This window comes from Melitaea cinxia, chromosome 18, assembly GCF_905220565.1.
Source record: "Melitaea cinxia chromosome 18, ilMelCinx1.1, whole genome shotgun sequence".
Lineage (NCBI taxonomy): Eukaryota > Metazoa > Arthropoda > Insecta > Lepidoptera > Nymphalidae > Melitaea > Melitaea cinxia.
The window spans coordinates 2,614,824-2,636,388 of record NC_059411.1 but is presented as its reverse complement, the minus strand read 5'-3'; the positions used below and the strand labels follow the sequence as shown (position 1 = coordinate 2,636,388).

General features: G+C 30.5%; 1 protein-coding gene across 1 annotated transcript in view; it reads right to left on the bottom strand.

Annotated features, from left to right (window-relative positions):
- Positions 1 to 21,565, bottom strand: part of LOC123662294 (sodium/calcium exchanger 3) — a 156,686-nt gene that overhangs the window by 11,885 nt on the left and 123,236 nt on the right. The window lies entirely within an intron of this gene.

The following is a 21,565-nucleotide window of genomic DNA, read 5'->3' as shown; positions in this document are numbered from 1 at the left end:
AAGCATTTTTATCAATGGAATAATGTCCTTTAGCAAAAGGCTTATATACATATATGCTTCGCTGATGATACTTCCTTTAAAATTAATGATTTTAAATTAAGTACTACGTATATATGTTATCAATATGTCTAAATGATAATTACGTTCGATTAAGCGTAACTTCAGCTAATTGGTTTTTTAATACACATATAAAATATATTTTAAATAATTCACTCTCTAACTAACGTAATGGATTCATAGTAATACAATACCTTCTACATTTCACAAGATAACACAGCCAATTCACATCACGATAGTCTAAAGAATATCGCGTCTTTTTATTTCACACACGTCTAATGTTTATAAATTCACGTTTTTAAGAATAAAATTGCTTCAAGGGTAATCTAAACGAGTGTCGTAGTGTGAATGGCTTGTGTAAATGATTTTTATAGCTGATACGTAGCAATATTTACTATCAAACGCTACTTAATTTTATTATGAACTAGCTGACCCGGCGAACTTCGTATCGCCTAACACAAACTTTATCGTATGGTATTAAAGTTCAAATTGACTTTTAAGTATTATCACAAATCTTTTGTATGGGAGTATAGAAACGTGTTGTTTTTAGACTTTTTCAGAAAATTTAAAATTTTTTTTTAGAATTTTTCTCTCCGTAAGAACCATCCTCGTACTTCAAGGAATATTTAAAAAAAAGAATTAGCGAAATCGGTCCAACCGTTCTCGAGTTTTGCGCTTAGCAACACATTCAGCGACTCATTTTTATATTATAGATAAATCAATGTTGTACCTTTATGCTCATTTTACATTGTCGCGAATTGAAGAAAGGCCTAGACTTATGATAATATTGTTAAAAATAAAGAATTAATGCTTCAGCAAGTTTTAATGTAACCTATAAAATAAGTTAAACAGATTACTATTCTACCGTTAGGATATATTGTAATATCAATTTTATCATGTCACAATCACATTATAATACACTTATAACTTGAAATAGCGTGGGGATCAATCTACAATCCTGCTTCAGATGGAGAAAGGCCTATTCCCAGTAGTGGGATATTACGGGTTGAATCGAGACGATTTTCCGTTGACGCACGAGTTTTTTGTCGAAGTAAAACTTTTTTACGCAAGCTTGACTTGGGGAGTGAGCTGGTGAATGCGTGACGAGAGCGTTATAAAAACGTAAAAGTGTGATCGGGCAATACAAACGGAAGTTGAGAGGGAGACATAAGTTAGTGACGATAGAAAGAGAGAGAGAGAGTTACGTTTTTACGAAGTTTTACTTCAGATGTGTGACTTAAAGAACACTCGTTTTTTGGTATAAATTGTTTGTTGTTCTAATTAATACCGATTACGCACAAGTATGGTAAAACCGGGAGAGATGCCGCAGTGGGATAGATGCCTCATGTTCTAAAAACCTAACATCCCGAACTCACAAATAAAAATTAATCGCATAAGTAGGAGTCGAAGACACCCCGTACCTCGGATATCCACAGATATTCGTGTGGCAAGGACGCGTTTGGATCGTGTGTGTAATTTTCTCCGTAGCGAAATTTAAAAACACGTCAAAGTTTTAAAGGTTAGTATTTAAGATTGTATAATTTTATAAATAGTAATAAATTTCGTTATGTTTTTTATCACGTCTATATATTGGGTAATTGAGTCTGCATATAGTTGTAAATAGATGCTATTTTGTTTATAATTTATTTAAAAAATACGTGGGCATCTATCCCAATCACAAAGGATAGTTGCCCTGATTTTTTGAGGTATAGGTGCCCTTAGACTTGTCGCAGAGTGATGAAAGGTACAGAAAGGGCTCTGAAATTAACTTTTCATAAATAAAAAATTCATTATATATTTGTACGAGTATTTTTTATTTTATGTTCCTAAATTCGTTTTTTTTTTTTGGGGTTTGTATATTCTATTACAACCTCTCAGTGGCTCATGCAGCCATGTATGCTCCTAAACATCGAGAGTTTGCTAGTTCGATTCCCGCTCGGAAGGGGTGCTTGCATTTGTACAAATATTTCTTTCCAGTTTGTAAGTCTATTCTTTAGGGTCTCCCCACTGTGCCTCGTAGATTACGTTAAGCTGTCTGTCCCGGCTGTTTTCATATACATCTGGTAGCGATCGTTACTATCTATACCTTCATTCACCATATATATATACATCACAGAGTAAGTTTATATGTATAATTTTTTTGTGTCTGTAATATTTTTTATGTATTTAGGTATATTTATGTTTGGATGTTTTACTGATTCTAGCAGAACTATGCCACGAAAATATGAAAGAAAGGAAGAAATGCGAGCTCGAGTATGTTCTTGGATTATAGAAAACCTACAGTCAGCTTTCGATGAGAATGTATGATTGTGCAATGTGCATGTTGACACTTGATATCAATTGATATGAATATTTTAGACCAACAATTAAGAATTTATACTTTTGTTGAATAAATGCTTGTAAAATTTAATTATATATATATATATATATATATATATATATATATATATATATATGTATATATATTTAATTTAATTAAAAGATAATAAAAAACACAAAAAATTTTTCATTGCTATGGCCCATGTTTCTTGGAGACAATCGATGTTTTAGGAGTAGCCTAACCTAACATTTGGTTTTTGGTTTTTCGTTAACACGGTTTAAAGGGCACCTATCCTACTCACTATTTTCATGGTGAGGCAACTATCCATATAGGTAGGCATCTATCCTCAAAAAAAAGGGTTCACGAAAAGCTAATTTCTGCTTAATCTGCATTGGCTAGGTTGAAAAAAAATAGTCATAATTCAACACGAAGGATTGAGCTAGCCACATTAATAAAAATTATTCGTATAAAAATCATATTTTTAAAATTAGGTGGCTATTTCAAAAAGTAAGGCATCTATCCCGGTTTTACCCTATAACTAACAAAAACCCGCCACACTTAAATATTTAAAATACAATCAAAGTAACAGAATACCCCCTTAAATTGAGAAGTGTTCAAAGATGTTGTTGGTAATTTTTTTTTTACATTTACATTTTTTTTTACTTTTTTTTTGATGTTATAGTTTTTTGTAGTCTATATTACTGGTCTTGTAAGTTTTTTTTTCAATATGGACTTATTTATTTATTATTATTATTTCTATTTAACTGTGATTTTTTGTGTAAAAACTGTCTGCGTTTTGAGTGATGCTCCGAATAAACGTGTTTCTTTCTTCCTTTCTTTCTTAATTCTATTGCTATTTATATATCTATTAAAGATAACTAAAATAACATAAAGCTATTTTCCTACAAGAAATTTTATTTCAAAATGCGCTTTTATTCCGTTCGTAGACAGTTCGAGAACTGAAGGCTATTTAAAATTAAAAGGCGTTCGAGGAATCGACTGTTAGTAATTCAAATGCTTCTATATAGCACCGCTCAGTGTTATAGATTTTTCTGTCAGTTACTTTCGCAATAAATTCACAATGTTATAACCTACTTTTATAAGAATCTGTAATATTAATATAGCTTTTGAAATAATTTATTTATTTATTTATTTATTTATTTATTCTTAATGTACACCAAAATACAGACACATATAAAGAAAGATACAATACAAGATGTGTAATTTATAACTAACTACGTGCCCCCGAAACCCGTGCGAATAATTCGCACTAAATAAGTATAGCTAACTGTACCCATGCGAATAATTCGCACTAAAGTATCATAATTGACACTTTACAAAATTACAAAAAAGTATTTATACGTTGAGGTGACTTGAAATTGAACAAAAAATTTATCGACCATCAACCATGTTTAAGTTGTTTCAAAATTAATGCCGTCATATATATAATTTTAATAATTTATTAATTTACAAAAACGAAAGCAATAATAAATTTTTAAATTGTTGATGCCGATAGAGCAAGCAATTATCTGTAAAATGATACATAATTTATGTGGAGTAATTGTGAGGTTTTTTTCTAAAAAGGGAGGCAAACATCTTAACCTTAGCGTATTAATCTATATGATATTTATATAATATAACTACTATAATAATCTATTCTAATATTATAGAGCTGAAAAGTTTGCAAATTTGTTAGAAAAAAATGTTTGTGTTTTGTTTTTGAAAGACCATTTATGGAGGAAAGCCTAGGCTATATAATATTTTAATAAGTTATTTCCTTAAATTAATACGGGTGAAATCGCGAGACATTAGATAGTATTCCATAAAAATAAACGCCTATCTTGATTGCATTACACTTTGAAACGACCTTACGAATTTAATTCATATTTTTTTTAAGTTTTCTAATAATTCGTAGAAGGTTCTTAAGGCATGAAAAATTAAGAAAATAGTGTAGAAAATTTGGAAATTTCAGAATAGTTACGATTACGTACACAAGATATCACGTCTGTAAGATTTCCTAGTTATCATGGTTCTCATCTAGTTTCCTAGTTAACTGGTGCGTTAAAGTATTTTTTTTTTTGTGAACAAATTTAAAGTAATCTAATTTAGCTTGTAGGTGGAAGAGAATTTAATCAAATTTCTTTTCAAGTTATAAATCAACTAAAAATATCAAAAATATCACAATCAAATCACTTTCATACATGCCATACCAAATAAAACCAAATAGCTGTAATTGCTTTTACGTTGTAAAGATTAGGCACGTACTTCATTAATTATTTCGTGACACTTTTGTAATTATCTGAATTTTGAAATATAAACTGTTAGCTAATTAGGTATACACCGACATTTTTTCATTAAATGAACCGAATATCGATATTTTGATTCAGTTTATGAATAAATGTTTTAATAATCCAAGTTATTTTCAAAATACGTATTAAGAGATTTAAATTTTTCAGTGATAATGTTTTATATTTGATAAAAAAAGTGCGTGCGTACAAAGTACACGTGTCAGAAGTAAAACTTCTTTGGCAAACTAATTTTTAAGTATCGTTTATATTTATACAAACCTAAAGCTTTAGATTTCCGTTCCAGCGCCATCTAGTTAGTTTGTAATGTAATACTATCGATATTAATGTAACAACATTTGTAGTTTCTGTAATAGACGCTAGGTGGCGCTGTTGTTCGACAAAAACGTTGCCGTTTCATCAAAACGTTGCACATCTTTGTACGTTTCATCCGTAAAAATTTTACCCTCATACGCCTAAGAAAGTTTCACTTCAAATTATAATTTTTGTTATGAAAGTGACATTTTTCCTTTTTAAGAGATTTTTTAGTTTTCTCCAATCCAAACGAAACCGTAAAAAATGTTATTGGAATGACATTTAAATTTTTTTTTAAGTAATTAAGAATTTTATTTTCAGTTAGTATCATACATTTTTGTATATTTTAATTTCATTGTCCATAGTCAATTGTGTATTGTAAATCTTAATATATTTTCTTATTTTCTTTATAAATTCAATTAAATAAATAAATATAAATAAAATAAATATATCACTTCACGCTTCAGCCTATTGCAGTCCACTGCTGGTCATAGGCCTCCACAAGATCGCGCTAAAAATATCGTGAACTCGTGTTGCGTTGCCTGTAGTCATGACTACCAGTATAAAAGTGAATAATCTATGGTCATGACGCTGGGCAGGTGGGTTGGTGACCGCTGGTTTTGTCGCACCAGTGACAAAATTAATATATAATAACATAAAATAAACAAATGTAGTACACGACTGAGAAAACTCAACGAAACATTTATTTCTCACTTCAAATCTATAGTTATTCATTCACAATACACACTTTTAACTACATTGAATGCGATATGACACTAATCACTTATTCGCCACTTATCGAGCAGCAACGCTAGTCGCTCAATAATTAAACCATAACCGCTTCTTCACTTACAAATTATCATATTTATACGACCACAATACCGCCAATACATGACAAAGATGGCGACTGAACAATCAGAAAATTGTTATTAACTAGTCGGAAGATGGTGTATACATCTTTATGCTCTTCCGGTACTTCAACAAATAATAATAAGAATAAGAACATTTAAATGATAAAAGTATTTGTTGTTTAACTACCCTGCAAAACAGATAACAAAGATAGTGACTGACTAATCGTAAATTAATAGGTATTAACCATTCGATAGATGGCGTCACCATCTTTGTACTGTTCAGGTATTAAGTGAATAAACAATGAGAGTAATACCGACACAAAATCCAATATTTTAATAATTGTCAGAATAACAAATCTACTTGCTAACACAGATATTTCTTATATTCCATCAAAAGATTTGACAACTTTTTATTATTATAAATTAAATTAACCGCAATGATTAATTTAAATAGAAATGATTTAATTCTTCCTTTCAATTCGGAAACGTCATTAGTATGCGCGAATTAATTTTATCGGTCTTTATAATGATACCATTTGACATCTAGATGACCGAATTAAAACGATTTATTTACACAAATTGACAAATAATATTATTGTTTGTAAAACAATGTATCTAAATATTAAATAATTACTATTGAATTCATTATAACGAAATATCAATTACAAAACGGCCGAAATGAGAAAATTCAGCGAACAACAATAAATAATAATATATTATGTTTATTTCATTAATTAATATTACTTTATTTTATAAATAAATAATAAATAAATAAATAGCTACACAATTAATGATGGCTAAATTTTTAACTAATCCACATTTTTGCAATTTTCATTTTATACAACTAGGTCACAAACAAGCTTACGACTCACATAATGGTAAGCGATTACCGTAATTGCTGACCCTACCTTGAATCCCTCCTAGGAGCTATAGTCACCTTACTCATAACAGGAACACAACGCTGCTTGAAGGCTATAATATTCATGAGGTCAGGCGGCTCCAGATTTTGAGCAGGATTTGAGCATAGTGTGCTCTACATCAGTAAAATCTAATCTCACATCTTTTTTTTTCTTTTTCTAATTTCTACAATTATATTTTTGTATGACCTAATTATATACAACGTACAAAGCGCTTCGAATCATCTTTTTTAATGCGCACAGCCAAGGAATGGAATTCCCTGCCGGCGTCTGTATTTCCGAGTTCATACAACCCGAACATGTTTAAAGCGCGAGTGAACAGGCTTCTTCTGGGCGAACTCGCTCCATCTTCGACCTCGTCTGTGCTCTAGAGCTAGACTGAGGTCAAGAGTAAGCCCATAACATAATAAAACAAAAATATATATATACCTTGTCCAAGCTTTTTTATTCCTAATGTCTTTTGTTAATACACTCAAGTTCAGTTATCTTTTTAAACTGGTTGTGGATGAAACTTGACGCTTATACAGTTTTTTTAATTATTTATTAATTAAATTTGATAAAAAAATGTTTTCTTTGTTGACTTCAGTACGAATTTACTTCAACTTTTTATACAACTTTTTTTTACAAGATTCTGTAACCAAAATTGCAAAAGAATGTTCTAGAAATAAAAATAAATTACAGTTAAATATTTAGGGGTTCCCCATACAATCAGGAGAATTTCCGTCGTTACCTCGACCTTAATAAATTTGCATTAAAGTTGTACAGAACCCTTTGTATAACTGAGTTGGAACAGGATTCTTATTTTATTTAATAAAAAGTTAAAAATAAAGTTCTTAATTCTAAAACTATCGTCAAAATAATTTTTATTAAATATCACTAATAACCAACGAAAAAAAAATAACAACAGATTAAAAAAATTAAAAATGTTCATTTTTAAGGACTATTAAGTGCAGTCCACACATAATAAATCTTAGTACACACAGTCAATTAGGACATTGTCTTGAGATATGGTCCAGACACTACAGCGCCAATTTATCACAGAGGCTTTGATTACGGGAATTACGTCACGCTATTATGTACGTGTAATTTAAATAAATATATGGCCTATTGTTGTGTATATGCTTAGAACATCTGGCGGGTACAAAATTTTCGAAGAGTTGTCTTACTGATTTCACAAACTATACCTGAGAGTATAAGACAAATCATATAGCGAGATGAAAAGAAAAATGCTTATTAATATAACTTCATCATCATCATCATCATCATTTCAGCCTATTGCAGTCCACTGCTGGAAATTGGCCTCCACAAGTTCGCGCCAAAAATGGCTTGAACTCATGTGTGTTGCTCATAATCACCACGCTGGGCAGGTGGGTTGGTGACCGCAGGGCTGGCTTTGTCGCAACGAAGACGCTGCTGCCCGTCTTCAGCCTGTGTATTTCAAAGCTAGCAGTTCGATGGTTATCCCGCCATCGGTCGATTTTATAAGTTCCAAGGTGGTAGTGGAACTGTGTTATCCCTTAGTCGCCTCTTACGACACCCACAGGGAAAAAGGGGTGGCTATATTCTTTAATGCCGTAGTCACACAGCTGTTAATATAAATTAATAATACCAATCAGATGACATATTTCAGCTCGAAATCTTAACAGTTTTAATTTATAACTTAAAAGACACAGCTTCAATTAAAAACATTGACATAATTACACAATCTCTAAATTAATTAACCAAATAACACGTGTATATATTATTTAATTAAACAATCGATTTGATTAGAACTAATTCGACCAAACAAACTTAGTATACATAATGATATTTCGAGCTTCGCCCTCGAGATTAGTGATGTCACAAAAGTGAAACTTACGCTGTTGTCGTTAGACAAGCTTTGTTGAGTTAAAATTTAATTTATTTGTATTTTTCGGAATTTGGCATTTCTGAAATCATAAATTATAACTATATTGTATGGTAATCACGACTTCTATTCGCGCTTTATTCATTTTATTTAATTCTTTAGTTATGACATGACAGACGTTCTGGTTCTGCGAACTGTCAAACACACAAAGAAAAATAAATCATTACGTTCTCCAAAATCCTTTGAAATTTTCTGCGTGATTTTTCTTCGATTAATAAAAATATAAAGAGTATTAGAAAGCTTTAAAAAAGTAATAAAATTGCTAATGTTGTACGCATTAAGGGATTTTTTTATATTTGTATATTGTTTTTTTTTTTAATCTATGCATGTTACGTTAGCCTGTAATTATGATATACTTCGTAACATGTTATATGATAATTGCACTAAGTTAAGAAATAAAATAAAAATAAATACCGACATAAAAATATCCCAAACCAATCCAATCCCAATGCAAAAAAATTAAAAGCAGTAATTACTGACTTGTTGAATAATACTTATTGACATAACAAAGTACACGTGAATTTAATCCCTACAAAGTTAACTATCCACTTTGTAGGTTCTGCAAAAGAATTATTTTAATTTTTTTTTCCATTAAGCTGGGAACACTTCAAGTAGCAATTATATTTTTACTGAAGCAACACTCTGTATTTGTCATTGACTCTTTCTACACTTTGTTAGTCTATGATTTTAAATTCAAGACACGCGATCGGATCGTGACTTAGAAGTCAGATTACGAACATTATATTGCAAAAGCTTACAAAATAAAGTTTGTACTTGACGTCCTATTGCTATTAAATACATCGTTTTATACAAAAATCAATACAAATAATAAAAATGTAACGGATCGCTGTCTGTACATGAAAGATATATGAGAAAAAATTGGGACCGTTATCAACGCAGATAGCACACAAAACAATAATAAACAGAATTTTTGTCTGTTTGTCTGTGCGTTTGTGCACGATAATCTCATAACGGGCTATCCGATCTGTATGTTGTTTAACTAATATTTTGTGGCAAGCTTAACTTAACATTTAGTATTTGTTTCATGTCAATCAATTTAAAGAATCGCGTTGAGCATGTAAAGTCACTATTTCACGCAGACGAAATCGCGCGCACAGCTAGTTAGGTTAGGCGAGACTTTTCTTAGACGACGTAGCTCGTACTTTTCACTTTTTAAAATAACTATTTAGAATTTTCCTTATTATTATTATTTATAAATTACCATAAGCATTTTATTAATAGTGATGTGATAAATCTAGCATTTTCATATTTGAAGTATTTTACTACAAACTTAGCGCTAGTTAATGAAGATGACGATTAATAAATAACTATTTTTCATTTATACAGTAACATATAATGTAGAAGCTTGTACTACACTAAAATAAGCGTATACAAATAATTACATGCAATAAAAATACATTACAATAGACTACAGACTTTCGTAGATATTTCTTGTTGTTGAAGAAAACTTTTAGAAAGATCGTAAAGTAATCGTCTAACGGTGTCCCCGTTTTTCAATTGAGCACGTCACAATATTCAACCAATAAGTTTTAAAACTCAAAACAAACTTTTAAATTGTATTTAGTTTAATCAATTTTAGTAACACATTGACCTTACAATTTTTTATTTATTTATCAAATAAACAATAATGTACTTATTTATTATAAATAGCAATTAAATATTATTTAATATACAATTAAATACAGTGTGTTCTCTAGCGTACATTCATTATTGTGCCGTAGCTAAGTTGTACAGTTAAATAATCGAGTGAAAGTCTGCAATCTAAAGAAATAATAGTTCGAAAATCAAGGTATAACAGTTTCTTACTTGAGAAAGACCGATAATTCCATCAGTCAAGCGTGCGTCAGTGAAAAGTTACATATTAGTTAAATACATGCATTCATACTTACATAAATGTGCTCTTGTGTTCATCGAAGCATCACATAATTACAAGGGTAAATAAAATATAGACATAAGAAGAATATACATAGTTTATATAAATAAATTATTTATTAATTTTCAGTTTAAATAATCCATTTCTTATTTAGAGAGTTTTCTACTTATCTACTATTATTCTTTTTTCGTTTCTTTAAAAATAATTTAATGAATTAAAACTAATTTTCGAATTATATATATACATCTATCATGCATAAGTTAATATATAGTATTAATATATAAGTATAATTAGAAAAATCTGCAGTCATTTCTGTGTTCACAATAAGGTGAATATTATTCTATTTACTATGCAGTGCTTATAAAAATATTTGGTATGAGCACCATAGACGAAGCATCGTTCCATACTATCACCCATATTGTAAGAAAATAAATCTATATTTATTTTAAAAGTAATTAAAATCATATCCCCAACCTATCATAGATAAATTGAATAGAGAAACTGGTGCTATAAAATCCCTTTTTATACATATCGTTCGTGCTTTTACAAAATTCTACAAGCATAGTTCATTTTTGTAATTATCGTTTTGCAAATATTCAAGGAAGTCAAATAATACTATGATTGCCACTTCATGACTGGTTTGTCGTGACATTTAAACATAAAAGCTTACAATACTTCACAAAGCAGTTTGACTATTATTCCTAAATAACAGTAATAACGTCAAACTGCTACAAAGTGAACGACTACTGAATTTGCAATAGTGTAGGCATATTTATTTTGAAACGTTATATAAATACATTGAAAGTTCTTTGTAGTTAAACATCTTTAAAAGAGTAAATATATATTGTTCGCCTTTAAATCATATATAAATAGCTCACAGCTACTAAAACGACTTCGTAAGAATTAAAAAAAAAGTTTTTTTTTTATTCGAGATACTTATAGAAATTAATGTTAATTTATATGAATAAAATGTAATCGTCAAAAGAAATACGCCAAATAAATAAAATCGATGTACAGACGAATGGAAAAAAAACGAGGCGTGGAATTTTACCGGTTATCTAATCACTTTTACCGATAAATAGAAAGTTTTTTTTTTAAGTTATATTTTTCGGTTGAGTTGCAGCAAAACTTGTCTGACTGCTGTAATTTTTGTACCAAAAAACGTCACGCAATTAACCAATCTGACAACTATTGAAACTTAATTCGAGAGAATTCGTCAGAGTGCATTAAAAAGACACTCTAGTTTCCTATTTTACTTAATATAGATTAATAGTAATAAATCTATAAAATACCTCTTATTCCATCGTCATAGTGTGCCATAACCCTTAATATTTGTTTTAATGCTTTTCATGGCATGGGGTATTCATGTGTTTTTTATTACACCATCGTTTTCGTGAGTACGGTATTAAGCAAATTTGATTGTCGCTGTTACATCATTCTGACGCCACCCCTTGTCCTTATTATACTTTGTTTCTCTTATTGTAAGTAGAGCTAAAATGTTAATGTGGTTGTCTGAATTACCGTTATTGTGGAATAATTTTACATTGTATGAAATATTACTGATTATGAGAATGCTATTTATGAAAAGCAGTTCTACATTAACCGTGTCTGCTATTTTTCTCCTTTGCATGTAATATTTTCTCGGAATATTTGTTGAAGATTGATTAATGCTGTCACACATCAAAATACGATACATAGGGTTATTAATAAATATTAAAATTGGTGCAGAGATAATAAACAGTTAGACAAGAAAGGTCTTATTATTAATTTTAAAGCTTTAGATAGTGGTTGAGCCACTTGTCTATAGCCAGAGCTCCTCGAGATACACTGTGTTAATAACGAGGTAGAGTCGTGAATGCGTGTGATGTCCCTGATGGTGAAGGCGTACGATAACTACCATCAGACAGATCTGGTAGTATAAATAACTTGAAAGACATAAAGGCAATCAAAAAAGTGCAAAACACAGCAGAAAAACCTAAAATAGAGACAAAATAGAAGATCTCTTGAGCATTAGCAGAAAGTTTATCAATTTACAAAGAAAAACCATCACAGTAAACGACGCGAAACTCTCAAAGTGACGAAAACTTGACAAGTTCCTTGATCGATGGTTGATACTAAGGAAATAAAACCACTGTAGGTTGAAACATGTCGGTTCCTGAATTAGAACAGAATAGGTATATGCGTATATTTGCTTTTAAAATATATTTAATTATCACATATATTAAACCTGACATTCGATTCAACCCTCGTATGATTTAGCATTTATGCGTGAACGACGAACCGTGCTATTCGAAATTTAAATTTGTCGAATTGAAAATAAAAAATCAGTACGAAGGCATGTAAAGATTTATGTATAGCAATCGACAAATGGAATTAAGAATTACGTATTTCTTTAGGTAAATGTATTTATTATAATGACTTATTAGTAGTTATGTATATATAGCTGAAACGGCTGAATCAATGTTGACATAGTCGTATCATCGGATTAACGGAATTAAGACGGGATATATTAGGATTGTACTGATTTATATTTATATATGACATCGCCGGAAATCAGATAGTGGTAAGGTCTACGAGTGTTGTATATAATTATGCATATTAGCACTAATTAGCGAGATTGACCCATATAGATAAACAAGAAAATTATATAACTTGATCTGATTTATTTTCATTTTCTAAAATTATTAAACTAAGTAAACATGAGTACTTAAATCTCGCAACAATCTTATCTATATCGATACAAATAAATAAAATAGGAGTGTCGGTACAAATACCTAAATAACATTTTTTTTTTTCAATTTTTGTCTGTCTGTCTGTCTGTCTGTTTGTTCGGGCTAACCTCTGATTTAGACAGGACTTTCAATGGAAGATAGCTGATGTGATAAGGAGTAACTTAGGCTACTTTTATTTTAGAAATTTATTTATTTTGTAACTCTGCGAACTTAACATTTTTTTAATTCCACGCGGACGAAGTCGCGGGCACAGCTGTATATCGTGTATATATAGTATCATACAAATTGTGCGATTGTGTTATATGTCGATAATAAAAGTTTTAAGAGAAACGTTTATTTAACTCTTTTTAGCGCATTAAATATTGTTTTTTTAAAGTTTTACTTACTTTTAACTTATTTACCTTTAGTTCGTCTAAGCCCCGTTGGATTTGTTTTACAAAATTAGATCTTAATTTTATTTTAATACAAATTCAGATTACATAATGCTATAAAGATTTTATTTTTAAAATGATTCACCTGTTCTAAAAGGAGTTCTGCATAACTAATTACAAATCCCTAATTTTCGGTTTCGATAAAAAAAAAATGCAAATTAATGGAACAATGTATTAATTTTATGTCTTTTAATGTTTTCATTAAAATACGGTTAGGGTTTGTCTGTATATGTTTTTATTAAATCTTATTAATATCGACTCCCAGATAATACTTGTATGTTCGGGGATAACTCCGTCGTTTATGAACCGGTTCTGAGAATTCTTTGTTTTGTTGGAAAGGAGATATCCTTAGTTGGGTACCATGATGAGAAATCGAGGGAAACTCTCGAAAATCCGCATAACTTTTTACTGGTTATACCGATTTTGATGATTTTTAATTTAATCGAAAACCGATGTTTATCATGTGGTCACATTTAAATTTTATCGAGATCTGATAACTACTTTTTGAGTAATCTTTGATAACGCGTAGATACTTGACTATTTTTTCGTCTACCTACGTTGTATTGCTTGTCGATATAATTGCAGTCAGTTTTTCTTCGTTTGCCTGCAAACACAATTATGTATCGACAATATTATAAACTAGTAACGCCACCTACCATAGAATACGCATGTATGTTTTAAATGAAATGTTAAAATAAACGGTCAGTTTTTATCTGTGTCTTAAGCGTTTCATTAATTAGAGATTCCCTGCCTGGTGTAATGCTGCGTGTGTCAAGTAAGCGCCTAAACACAGGCAGCACTTTTCCCTAAATAAAGAAATAGGCTTATGCCCAGCAGTGGGATGTTACATGATATTACATGTATAGGATTATATGTTGCTGCGATTTCGGATTGGAGGTAAATAAAACTAACATTTTAGGGGTTTCCGATAGCTTGATCATAAAAGCGATAAAATGAAGCATGAAACATTGCATGTTAGCGCTATCGTTCTTCAAGATAATACGTATTTTAACTTAATAGAAACATTATTTTAAATTTTATTTTATATTTTTAATAATGGCAAATAAAACATATATCGTCTTCTTACATTATTATATGTGGCATAATACGTAAATACCACGGTCAAAAGCTAAGTTACTATAAAGTTTTCTAATATAATAAAATTAACCTTCAAAGAATGACGGAAATAAAATATCTATATCTTTTCCATGAATTTTCATTTACATCAAAATACTAAAGTTTCGATCTTAGAACATAAAAATAAACAGAATACAACGCGAATCGCCCTTTTAATAATTCAACAATGGTTTGAATAACAAAGTTGACTTTCGTCTTCAAGATATTATGAAAATGAGACGTAATCATCGCTTAAAATTATACAGCTTTCAACCGTTTTCAAAGAAGAAAGAGGATCTTAATTCCACTGTATTTTTTATGTGTTACCTCATAAAATTTATTATTATATACTCTATTGCACTAAAAAAATAATATACTGAAAATTACACGTATACTTGAGTGCAAAAGTGAACTTATCCCTAGACGAGATCTCTCCCAGTCAACCAATGGTCATGAGAGAGAGTGTCATATAGCGGAACACACGGTGCAAGAAATAACAACATAAAGAAAATAGCTAAACAACTGTAATTACATATTTACATTATAATTATATTACATACTTTACTGGGTAGACCAAGTTTGACGATTATATTTTAATTGAAACATGGTGCTTGTCATGTGGTTCAATTAAAATTTGAGATTTATATATTAACTATCAAATCGTATTTAAATAAGTTATTGTTCAAACAATAACTCAAGTGTTGTTACTGATTTTGACAGGGTTGACTGTAATAGTAATATGATGATTTTGTGGGGGGTGTTTCAATGAAAATAAAAATTTATAAGAAAAATATTTCATAATATATATCACTATGGAACGAACACGATGGAAACATTTGAATTTTACGTGTGTCTATATAGAGATATACTACTATGTGAAGTAGCGGTCTAAGATGTGTTGCAATACTTATGAAAAAATTAAAATTCAGAAAAACACTTTATTTAAGTAGGTTTTAAAAGCACTTTAGAATGGTCATTTAAAAAATTAAAATTGTATTTTTTTTACATAATTAGTTATAGATAAATTGAAGCTACCGCCGATTTGGAATATAAGTTCTGCAGAGAAGAATAGGTAAGAAACTCTGCAGTTACTCTTTAAAAAAAGTGTCACTGTAGAATTAGTAACACCTGGCAAGGAATACAGTGGCAGTAAATCCTTACATCTTTGTCATTTATATAATCTTAAACATTTTTTTTATTATCTTGATCTGAATGAAAAAAAATTTTTTTTTGGCAGTTACAAAATCGTTTTTGCTTTTTTATCTGCCATAAATAGGTCTAGAAAAGGCAATTCTTTAATTGTTAGTAGTAGTTAATAATTCAAAAAAACATTTATTGATAGTTACGGCACGATCACAATCTCAAAGACTAGAAAGAAATATTCGTAAATACAAATATCCCCACCCGCAACCACCGGTGTGTAGAGCCGACACACACACACACGACAGTAGGGAATATATCCGCCAACCCGCATTGGACGGCGTGGTGGATTAAGCTCTCCTACATGAGGAAAGAAGCCTCTGCCCTGCAGTTTGATATTACAAACTGAAGCGATATATGTAATGATTATGTTCTCTTTACGAAGAGAAAGTATCTAACAATAGATCTAACATACATTTATAAAACTAAAGTTACTATTTTCTCAAATAAAACACATATAAGGTAGTAAAAAGGTATACATTTTCGACCACAGACTATAAATGACTTTTCTATCGTATTTTACACTCTTGTAGTATCGATACATCACGGTAACCGTAACACATCACTCGACCATAGATAATAAATAATTCATAGAGCAAATGTAGACTATAAAAAACACTTGAATATAAAAAAGAACGACTCGTTTTTTTATAGTTACACTTAGAGTGTCTATTTACGGTAACCGCTTTATGGGTTTTATTTGAAATTCGAAATAATATAAATATCAAAGTTAAAACTTTATATCCGTATATTACATACATATGTACGTAACGTATGTAACCCTATTTTTAATTATATGTATTTTTACTAAGTCTGTCTGTATAAATATATTACAAACATACGGCCATGGAGGCTGATCCTTTTTTTAATCAAAAGAAGGCGCTTGTCAACTGTTCCTATTTAAACTAATTCGATATTTGGCAAGTAATTTTTGAGTTATCTCTTATAATGCGTATTTACTTGACAATTTTTTCGTCTACCTACGTTGTATTGATGCGAGCAAATACAGTTATTTAAATAAAAAAAAGTACAATATAAGTTGATCCAGAAAAACTAGGGTATTGTTATACATACATAAAAAAATATCATATATGCTCCATCCCTCTTTCGAGGAAAAACAAAAATATTGGTATCGAAATATAATAATAGAGTAGCAGAAGATTATATTTACAAAATCGGACCTCAAGAAATATATAACAAAACACCAATGACCCGTCTCACTACAATTTCATCAAAACGCCTACGAGACGCGAGGCGGAAAATTGACAAATTGAATACAAAAGCATATGTTCATTCGTAAAATGAAATCCTCTTTATCGTTTCGTTCTAAAGAGATCGAAGGGAGCGTCCGCTTAAGCGAGAGAGGAAGAGCTTCGTTCGCAACACGCTCGAAATAATTCTATTATCCTTACACATTTTGTCTGTGTGAATTATCGAAGCATTACAAGGTTTTTCTTAACAAAGCAATTCTCGTGGTTTTATCACACAATGTTTACTAAATATGGTCGTAGAGAAATTACTTTTTATTTTACATATTATTACACGCACAGAGTGATATGTAAATATTTGTCATTTAGACCCACGTGTGCATTGGACTTGCTTATACTTAAAAAGAACCCCTTTCGGCACAACCTATAAGGAAATTAAATTATATCATTGCAATCAAAGAATTAAAATCTGTTGTAGGTGTCATTTCAATACACTGTCTAAATCTGGAGTTATCTGTACACCTAAAACTACTACAAATAAATAAAATTGGAGTGTCTGTTTGTAATATTAAAATAAGCGCTTTTTACTAAATGCACATGGATGTATACACGGTATATACGAGTATACCAAAATAACATTTTTTACAATTTTGTCTGTTTGTCTGCTTGTCTGTTTGTTCCGGCTAATCTCTGAAACGGCTGGACCAATTTCGACGGGACTTTCACTGGCAGATAGCTGATGTAATAAGGAGTAGCTTAGGGTGTTTTTATTGTAGAAATATATTTATTTTATAACTCTGCGAAATGAACAATAACTTTTTTGTTAAATTCTATGCGGACGAAGTCGCAGGCACGGCTAGTTACGGTATAAAAATTGATATGAAATTTTCAATAAGTCGTTTAGTACATAAACCTGCTACAAGGGTAACAGCGGACTACAGCTAATATGTAACAGAATAATGTCTTTTAAATTAGTTACCGTTAGTTATCACGGCCTATAAATCTTCCTCAATAAGGAGACGATTAACTCAAAAATATTGTATTAATTTAACCAGTAACAACAATAGTTTTATTTAATAACTCCTATTAAAGAAAAGTAAATAATTTTATGGTATCAAGTTCTGAACACCAAAACATTTTCAATCAAATATTATCATCACGTTTTCCTTATTCTGTTAACAAAATATAGTGTCATCTTCGTTTTCCTCTATCGTCTATTATATTACACAATCGTAAGATAATATCTTCAAACGCTTATATAATAAAGAAATATTGGTTTTTATTACTCAATTCTACAAAATATATGCCCATTTGGGCCAAATGGGAGACATTTTCACTCATCGCTACGATTTTTTTTTAATAATAAATAAATATCATATAACATACACACGCTTGGTTTGGGGAGGGATCTGGTGAGTGCGTGACGAGAGCGTTACGAAAAGTGTGATTAGGCGAGGCGAACGGAAGTTGAGAGGGAGATATAAGTTAGTGAGCGTAGAAAGTTGTACTACAGTCGTGTGGTCTAAAGCACACTTGTTTTTTTAATGAAAATATCCCGTTATCTAGTGAAATATACTTTAAGATAGTGTCAAAACTTCATATTTAGATATAGAGTATTGTCATCTTACTATTATAATACATTTTTTTTATCCAGGATATACATACGCCTATTAATAGTGAGTCTCCACTTTAAAAATAGCCATTTATCGCATAGAAGAAAGTGACAATATAATCAAATAAAGGTCTCAAAAATCCCTATCAGTCTCAGATATCATTTTTCTTATAACTAGGTACAGATAACAGTTGTGCTTTAATTTAAAACACATTTCTATATACTACTAGCTGACCCCGCAAACGTTTCTTTGCCATATATGTTATTAACCCGCTTAATCCCCCCCCTTATAACTTAGGGGTATGAAAAATAGATGTTGCATATATGTTATTAACCCGCTTAATCCCCCCCCCCCCTTATAACTTAGGGGTATGAAAAATAGATGTTGGCCGATTCTCAGACCTACCCGATATGCCCACAAAATTTTATTAAAATCGGTCGAGCCGTTTCGGAGGAGTTCAATGTTTAACACCATGACACGAGAATTTTATATATTAGAAGATATTTCATTTAAAACTGTAAATTGATCAATAAAAATACCAATTTGTTTTTCTGGTTTTTATTTTATCTAATATTTTGGAAAATTATTCCTTTTTCATTGAATAATTAAATTTATAGCAATAATATTTCTTGAACTGAAATACTTATACTTAAGACTATTTCTTCTAATATTTCATATTATAATCAATATAACCATCATTTCCCTCACGAGTCCTTGTATTCTAATTTTGCTCTCCAATGGCTCGTTAAAATTGTTCCTGAAATAGGGCGGAACAGCCCAACCTGACCTCCTTATATGAATTTTACTTGAATGAGACTATTTAATTAAAAACTCAATTATACTACAAAAAGAACTTATTTCCATTAGCTTGTTTTGTACTATTAACTTATTTTAATACTAAGAGCGTTTGACGTCGTAATACCGGTGTTTAGATAGATAAATAATGATTTTTGTATACTATTTAATATATAATATATAGATGAGTTATTAAATATTGTAAATATAATTGTGTTTCCTGGCAAACGAAAAAAAACCGAATTCAGTTACATCGACAAGTAATACAACGTAGGTTGACGAAAAAATAGTCAAGTAAATATGCATTATCAAAGATTACTCAAAAATTTGTAATCAGATCTAGATGAAATTTAAATGTGACCACAAGATAAACATCGGCTGTCGATTAAATTAAAAATCATCAAAATCGGTACACCCAGTAAAAATTTATGCGTATTTTTGATTTCTCTGAGATCCCATCATCGAATCGTAGTTTCCTTATAATGGTACCACACTTAGGATATCTACTTTCCAACAAAAAGAGAATTATCAAAATCGGTTCATAAACAACGAAGTTATCCCCGAATATATATACGGTCGAATTGAGTTACCTCCTCCTTTTTTGAAGTCGGGTAAAAAAAGACGATGTAAAGAAAAACACAGAATTGCTACCATATAAAATCCATGAAACGCAGATATTCTGCAACAATACTGTGACCCAAAAAAAGTAACTCAATTTAAATAATAAAATATACAAGCAAATGATATAAAGGCTCTGACAGAAATTCCATATATATACAGCAATATACATAATAGTGGATATGATTCCCTTGTTATGTAGTCGTAAACAAACTTCCGGCGGGTAGAATGTACCGCACGTGCTTCGAATGCTGACGAGATTGTATTAATGTTTAGGAAAACTTTCTTTAAACCATCAATTCTTCGACGAGAACGCGAAGGGATCCGTACAACTGAAACATATAACCCTTACTCCATACTTTTCTTGTATTAATTGCTTAAACGGTACAAATCCACGGTGGTTCAATATTTTTAAACAAGACATCGCATCGCATCTGCCTATCGCAGTCCACTGCTGGACATAGGCCTCCACAAGTTCGAGCCAAAAATGGCGTGAACTCATGTGTTTTGCCCATAGTCACCACGCTGGGCAGGCGGGTTGGTGACCGAAACAAGACATAATTATTAGTGAAATATAAAGAAAATTGAAAACATCACCAAGAAACGATACGACTTCAGAGAGTACCGTTAGGAACATAAATCAGTACAATCCTTATAGTTCCAATCTTTTTTGAAGTAGGATTTTTGTTTTTTAATCTTTAGATCAGTATTTATTATTCTACATTTAAAAAAAGAATATATTTTCTATGACATAAAATTTTGTTGACATATAGATAAGATACAGTTTTATTCACAAAACAACTATAATAAACAAAATAAGGGCAGGCGGGAATATCCACAGCTTTTCCCCACCTAGTAAACTTTTGACAGATAAGCGTACCCACAGCGGTAATGGTAATACACATTTTGTGAATATCACTTTTTCATTTTGGAAATATCACTCTTTGAGTACGGAATCCCAAAAAGTACCAAGTTGTTAGTCGTATGAGTTTCTTATTATTTATCGGGTGTAGTTAACTGGTTGCGTTCATTTTATCATAATCAAAGAATTTGTTTGAGTACGTTAATTTCAAAAATTATACCGTATTTGTAAAATTATTTTTGGGTAACATATAGGGGATAACCGATTTAATGTGTAATGATGAGTAATCAATTTTTGCTATTTCGAAGACTTTTTTTTGTATAAATTTCATTTTCGTCTAGGTCGTATGTGGATATTCTGATAGTGCCTCGGACGCCAAGCTGTGAGTTCCGATTGTTATGAAAAACACTTGATACGATCGTTACTTATAGCAGGAAATAGATCC